General features: G+C 36.6%; 1 pseudogene; it reads left to right on the top strand.

Annotated features, from left to right (window-relative positions):
• The first annotated feature begins 5,159 nt into the window (after positions 1-5,159).
• LOC149190379 (chalcone synthase 7 pseudogene) lies at positions 5,160-6,202 on the top strand (annotated as a pseudogene).
• Positions 6,203-8,188: the final 1,986 nt, after the last annotated feature.

Here is an 8,188-nt window from a genome sequence, read left to right as displayed (position 1 = left end):
AGGTATAACACGACCGAGATTGGTACATTCACCTTTTAGAGGGACTAGGGATCCCCCCTCATGCTAAGGATGTCATGTTTGTTTCAGGCCTAAAGAAAAATGTCGTGTCCATTGAATTTTGGAAGACCATGGTTATGATGTGATCTTTAGCAAAGGAAATGCATTTCTGAGACACATAGCCATGAGACAGGTGAAGCATATTGGGGTTCGTGTGAAGAACTTGTACAAGGTAGATGTGGACGATTGCGCTGCATTGAGCACAAAGATGGAGAAGGTGCAAAGTCACGATCTCGATGAACTTTGACATAGAAGACTTGGTCATTTGCATCATGGCACTTTGAAGATCATGCAACAGATAAGCATAGGCCTCCCCAAAGCAACACTTAAGCAACGAGATGTATGCAAATGATGTACTTTTGGGAAGTACACAAAATCCACCTTCCATGATCGGGACAAAAAAGCACATGCAGTCCTTGAAAGGATCCAATTTGATGTTTATGGAACTTTCTCGATAGCCTCCACTTCTAGGCACAAATATTTTGTAATTTTTATTGATGGCTTCTCACGGAAGTGTTGGATCTTCTTCATGTGGAAGAAGGATGAGGAATTCTCCAAGTTCATGGAATTTAAGGCACTAGTTGAGAAAAAAACCGAGAAGAAAGTGAAGGCTCTTAGGAGCGATAATGTAGGTGAATACGTGTCGAATGAATTTAAAATTTTCTATGCAAAAGAAGGCATTCAACGAGAGTTTACAACACCCCACAACCCACAACGGAATGGGATGACTGATAGGAATAACCATAGCACTGTGTGAGTAGCAAAGGAAATGTTGCATGATCAAGGACTACCTCTGCATTAGTGGGTCGAGGCATGCAACACAATAGTCTATTTGCAGAACCATAGCCCTCATTGGATTCTTGGCATGGTTACATCAGAGGAGGCTTTCTCAGGGAGAATTCTAGATGTGTCACACTTCAGGATTTTTAGAGGCTCTGTTTACTTCCATGTCTCCAAAGAATCAAGGAAGAAGCTAGAGCCAACAATAGAATTGGGGGTATTTGTGGGTTACACAAAAACTACCCACAACTACCATGTGTACTTGCCATTCCTCAGAATGAAAATTGTGCAAAGGGATGTAAAATTTGACGAAGATAAAGCCATGTAGTGATCTCTTGAGAGGGAGCTTCAGATCCCACCAGAAGAGGAGATTTTATCTCCAAAGGAGGAACCTCAAGAAGTTGTGGAGAAGCCACAAGTTGAGGAGAAGAGAGTGGAGATATCCACTCAAGAAAAACTATCTAGAGAAGGTAGGAAAAGGATGAGGGAAGCTGAGATACTTGTGTAGAAAGTGAGGGAGAATGTGGGTTCTCCTTCAAATCAATGCAGACAGAGAAGGTCACCAAATCGGTACATTGGCTACATGGCTCTAATGCTTGATCTTGTAGAGACTGAGCCATCCTCTTTCGAGAAAGCATTAGAGAATCTTGTGTGGGTTGATGCAATGGTGGAGGAATATGAATCCATTGTAAAGAACAATGTTTGGAAAGTTGTCCCAAGACCAACAGATAAATCAGTTGTGGGTTCAAGATGGATCTTCAAGGTAAATCATGTAATAGATGGAAGCATAGAAAAGTACAAGGTAAAATTTGTGGCCAAGGGGTACTCTCAAGTTGAGGGGATTTACTAAGAGGAGATCTTTTCTCTTATAGCAAAGTACTCATCCATCAAATCAATTCTTTCTCTGGATACACAGATGGGGTGGAAGATCCACGAGATGGATGTAAAAAAAAAATCCTCAATGGATTTATCGAGGAGGAGGTGTACATCGAGCAACTAGAAGGCTTTAAGACTTTTCATCCAGAGTCTCATTTGTGCAGAATCATGTGAGCATTGTACAGTCTCAAGCAAGCACCCCATGCTTGGTACACTAGGATTGATAACTATCTCATCGGTGTGAGCTTCACCAAAAGTGAAGTGGATACAAACCTCTATCACATCTTGGTAGAGGGTAAATTGTTTATTGTTGTCTTATATGTTGATGACTTGATTTTCACTGGTGATGAGCAGCTGATCAGATCTTGCAAGGAGGACCTTGTAATAGAGTTTGAAATGAAGGACATGGGTCTCATGCACTACTTCCTTGGATTGGAAGTATAGAAAGGTGATGGGGAATTGTCTATCTCTCGGGGAAAGTATGCCATTGAGATACTTCAAGGTTCCTCATGGACAATTGCAAACCCATGGAGACACCTCTGGTGAGAAACTGGAGGAAAAAGGATGCCACTTCAGGTGAGGAAGTGGATGGCATAGTTTATCGATAGTTGGTGGGTTCACTAATGTATCTTGTGAACACATGACCAAATATGTGCTATGCAGTAAACCAACTAAGCCAAGCTATGGTTAGGCCAACCAAATTATTTTGGAGGGTAGATATGCATGTTCTATGGTACCTCAAAGGAACTATCCAGTTTGGAGTATGGTACAAACAGACAGAGGGAGTGAAGCTGTGTGGTTTCACAGATGCAGATTGGGAGGGGAGTTCATCAGACCGAAAGAGTACATCAGGTGGAATTTTCAGTGTTGGGTCTGCAGTGGTTTCCTGGTACAGCATGAAGCAAAGATCTGTGGCACTTAACTTGACAAAAGTAGAATACATGGATGCAAGTAAAGCAATGTGTGAGGTGATCTAGATGAGAAATATTCTTGTTGGATTGTTTGGTCAGATGATGGATCCAACTGTGATCTAGTTTGATAATCATAATTGCATCAAGCTCTCTGAAAATCCTATTTTTTATGGTCAATCCAAGTATATAGATATTTGATATCACCATTTACGGGACTATGTGCAAAGGCATATAATGTTGTTTCAGTACATTTTGATAGAGGAAAAAGATGCTTACATTTTGAAAAAGGCCTTATCAAGAGGGAAGTTTGAGTTCCACAGGTGCAGTATAGGGGTGGTTGATAATCCCTTTCTTGTTGAGAGGGAATGTTGAAAAATGTAGCAAAAAATTCTCAATTGGATTTTGCCTTGATTGAATTGAGAAAATTCGAATTTCCACATCAATAGACAACTTGGATGATGTTAACTTATGTGACATGGCTTGTGTCACCTAGTTTAATTAGTGAATTCGAGTTGGAGGAGTTAGAGTCATGTGTGATTGCTAACTTGTAGCAATGAATGTCAGTTATCTAAGGTTGTTTTTAGTTAAACTAGTTCCAACTATTGGAGGAACCAGTGGAAGGTTAGTTAAGTAGTGGGATTTTAGTCAAAATCAGTGGTCATCCATTTAAGTGATCAATCAACCCAAAATAGCTAGTGCATGCAAAGAGTTTGAGTTACCCTGTTGAGATGGAGATTCCAAGGCATTGTGACATCAGTTGTAGACTAGTCTTGAGTGTACAGGTGTTGCATGCAGTCAGATGACCAACCTAAGGAATTGAGTAATTCAATTAGAGGAATTTCTTGAATAATAGGGGCTAATTCCACAAGTAACAACACAAGGAAATAGGAGCTCAAGCCGAGGCAAAATTTGACTAAGTCTGGGTCAGAGGCCTTAAGTGAGTAGAGAGATAGGTTGTGCACTTGCAGGGTGAACTCATTTGAGCAAAGCAATTGTAATACATCTCTATTCATTTGATTAATTCAAAGAGACAATGGCGTTTTTAGCAGATTTCTTTCCCTAGATAAAAATACTTGTTGCATGTGTGTTATTTCTTCTTGCATGTCTGAGATTTTTTTTTTTAAATTGTGAATTAATGTTAGTGGAGCAGCAGTGTAGGTTTGTGTCTTGTGATTTTCATTAAAACTTCATGAGCAATTGCAAATCTATAACATAATTTCTACATTTTTTTTGTTGAGATTAGTATTGGAAAGGATAAAACAATTGAATTATTTTTATGAATTATCTCTATAATGCTTAACCAAATGTGGAATTATATAATGCAAATACTCTTTTTTAGTTAAAAAATAAGAAAAAAGTCTAGACATTCACACTTTTCTCCTACATAAGTGCCAAGGAAAACATAAATAATAGTGGTAAGTAACTCCTGGTAAGTATATTTATTTACATCTTATTCTGATCCATTTTTTATGCAAAGACTTCTTAAATTATGGTAGGAAGTAATTGATGATAAATATGTTATTTTATTTTAGTATGAACTAATTTCAAGGATTCTATTTTAGAATGATTTTCCTCTAGAGCTTAAAATAAAAAATCACTAGACAAATATCTTAAAATCATGAATGAATATTGCAAGCATATCCATGAATTATAACATAAATATGTGTGAAGCCTATCCACATGGCATTATATGGTGGTAAAACTTCAATAAAACCTTAAATTATGGTCAATTAAATGTTTAAGAAATAGTTTTTTTTTAAATATTGAAAAATGAATATTTATTTTCTCAAATGAAAAATTATAAATTACATGATTATGATAAACTAATAATTATCTCTAAAATACTACATCCACAATAAATAATTTTGAAATACTTATCAATTATATATAGACAATAAATAATTTTGAAATACTTATCAATTATATAACAATAAATAATTTTGAAGTACTTATCAATTATATAAAATACTAAAAAACACTCTCCACTGTAAATAAATAATTTTGAAATACTTATCAATTAAGTAACCATAAATAATTTTGAAATACTTATCAATTATATAAGATGCTAAAAAAACTCTTCGCTATCAAATTTTATGATTTTCACACCTCCTCTACCTTTATCAATTATATAAGATACCAAATAAAACTCCCCACGATCAAATTTAAGGCTTTCACACCTCCTCTATCTCTATTCATTTTTTCAAAGAAAAATCTTGACGGTTTGTAAATTAAACTTTATTTCACGATCAAATTTAAGGCTTTCACACCTCCTCTATCTCTATTCATTTTTTCAAAGAAAAATCTTGACGGTTTGTAAATTAAACTTTATTTCCCGGCAAAAGCAAATCATCTGGTGACAAGAATTTTGCCAATCAAATCCCAAATTCCATCCATGCTCGTGAGTATGCTTGGATTAGCATTCAATTATTAAAAAGGACTCGTATTCAAATTATTGCAATGCAATTCTTGGAATACAAAAAGACATGAAATAAATATCATGAACAACCATCCAGACCTCATGATTGCGGCCCGAAAATGGGTGTAACTACGCCCGGGGCAGTTTCAATCTGGCCATGCATGGTAGATTATGTTTGGCGAATATCACCACTGCATGAAGGAAGCGGAAAATTTGTCCGTTTCTTTGTCGACTGGCCGCAGAAAATAATGTACCGTTGTCTTGAGCTCCGAACTATTTCGCCACGATCATTGTCACGTGATACATATGACCCCACGCTTTCCAAAGTAGCACGGACAGGATTGACCCTAGGCTTGGAAAAGAAGCGGCCGCCAAGGCCATCAAGGAGTTGGGGCAGCCCAAGTCCAGGACTACTCATCTGGTCTTCAACACCACCAGCGTGTGGACATGCCCGGAGCCCACTATCAGCTCATCAAGCTTCTTGGCCTCCGTCCCAGCGTTAAGAGAGTGATGCTGTACCAACATGGCTGCTACGCGGGAGGAACTGTTCTCCGGGTGGCCAAGGACATGGCAGAGAATAATCGGGGAGCCCGGGTTCTGGTTGTCTGCAGTGAACTCACGGCCATCACCTTCCGTGGCCCTTCTGAGAATCACCTCAACAGTTTGGTCGGGCAGGCTCTCTTCGGCGACGGCACCACCGCGCTCATCGTGGGAGCCGATCCGATTCCGCAAGTGGAGAGGCCTTGGTTCCAGTTGATATCGACCTCCCAGACCATAATTCCCGACAGCGACGACGCCATCGACGGGCACCTGAGAGAAGTCGGCCTCACCTTCCACCTTCTCAAAGATGTTCCGGGCATTGTCTCCAAGAACATCGAGAAGTGCCCTGGTCGATAACTTACAGCAGTTCGGAATCTCGGACTGGAACAAGATATTCTGGGTCGTTCATCCCGGAGGACGCGCCATTCTGGACCAGGTGGAGGCCAGGGTCAACCTGGATCCTAAAAAGCTGAGAGCCACTCGGCACATTCTGAGCGACTTTCAGAACAAAAAAAACATAATTATTAAACTATCTCTAAATATTCTATTCGATGGAAATTTGTGTAAATATTATAAATCTTCTCTTCAATGGAAATTAACAAAAAAAACAGAAGTAAGATGATGTAGAGCAATCTTCGGTAAAGTTCAAATTTCACCATATCATTATACAAATTTAAAATTTTCATTTTAAATCTCTATAAATGAAATATATTAATTAAATATAACACACAAAACAATTCATTTAATCACTGCATAAACTTATAATTTAAGAATTTCAATTTAACTTTAACTATTAATAAATTATAAACGATATTAATAATTAATTTTAATATTTTTTAATATAAGAATAAAATAAATATAAATTAAAGTAATTTATATTAACAAAAAAATAATATTAACCTTAATAAAATTAAAGTAAACCAAACATAAATATATAATAAACATCAAAATATTAATTTCATAATATATCTTACATTATTAAAATTTAAAAAATCATAAAAAGATTAATAAATTATATATATATTATAAAAAAAATTAATATACAAGTTAAATCTCTATATTATCATGAAAATTCTTAAGTTGTAAATAGACGTTGTTACTATATCATAACTCGATATCATTGCTTATCAATACCACATACCAAAAAATCATAACTTATATTTTGTTTTAATTAATTAATTTAATAAAAATGATAAAAAGAGTATAACTATTTTGGAGATAAATCTCAACCTTTCATTTGTTAAATATTCACCTTAATATTTCCATTAAAGGTGATATGGGAAAATATTTTATTTATAACCTATTGTTAATTAAAGTAAAATCTGTTGAAGAATCTAGGGCACATGTAATTAATTAAATTCTTCTTGACTTGATAACTATTTGCGAAGCATTTTTAATTTTCTTATTAGCACAATCTTTTCTTATTTAATCAAATAGCTACCAAAACCAAAGAGACAAGAACACAAGATGTTGGCATTCTGCTAGGGCCAAAACCTCTCCCTCTTGGAGAGGAAAACTCACACATAATTCTTATTATAGAGATTCCAATTAACGAATACCAAGACCATGACCCTTGACTTACTATGCCACTCCAAGACCAACACACCAATCCTCTTCTTTGTCGTTGTTGAGATAATCATCATTGTTGCACAACTGAGGTCATCATCAAGATCTTCATTGCTGCTATAGCATCTTTGCACTTTCATCAAGGTCTTAACTGTACCGAGATCTTCTTAAGTTCTGTTCCTAGGCTCCCCAAGGTCATGACTGTTGCTCCTTCATTGATTCATTCTTACTTGAGATCATCATGTCAACAAGGATTCTATACTGTGCACCGAGATCATGATCTTGTCCTCATTATGACAGAGACCATGAATGCTATATTACCGAAATTATGACTGTGTTGAGTATGTGAATGCATCACTGTGAGATCACCGAGCTTCTACAACTATATGAAGACTGTAACTTGATTAGAGAGCATGCTGAGTGTATCACTGAGATCCTTATTATCATAACTATGCCTAGAACGTGACTGTGATTCTCCTCCTGCACTGAGAGCTCCATAGTTGAGAGTACTACCACCAAGAAGATCACACTGTAATTATGTATTGTAGTTATACTTGAAGTTGCAGAGACTAGTATTCCTGCACCTCATTCGAGACCCTATACCACTGTGCTTGACCGAGACTTCAGAGGTGTATGCGAAGATATTTCTGCTCCTTATCTAAAGTTGCAGGATGTCCAAAATCTCAGAGATGTTAGAGTTTTTGTTCCACTATTCTACGAATTTCAGTGGGGTATATGTAGTAGTTAGTCTCCATAAATAAGCTGACATGACCACTGAACTGGTGTGTCACCTTTTATGAGCCGACTTGACAATTATATGACTATTTCTTCATAGTTTTCCAGTAGCCTTCTTCTTTAGAGGATGGTGCTTGTCTTCGAGGGCTATTTGACACTAGGTTGACCCATATACATTACATGAAGACTCAAGAAGAGCTTCTTACATATGACTTTGAATCTTTGACTTTTTCCAGACTTATGAAATGAGAAAGAAACTCATTCATTTAATTTACAAAAATAATATTTCTTTTTCTTGACAAGTATA

The sequence above is a fragment of the Pinus tabuliformis genome, chromosome 3_1, assembly GCF_031772625.1.
Source record: "Pinus tabuliformis cultivar Carrire ecotype Pingquan chromosome 3_1, CPIR1, whole genome shotgun sequence".
Lineage (NCBI taxonomy): Eukaryota > Viridiplantae > Streptophyta > Pinopsida > Pinales > Pinaceae > Pinus > Pinus tabuliformis.
Note: the sequence above shows the minus strand (reverse complement) of the source record. Positions and strands in the feature narration are given on the sequence as shown.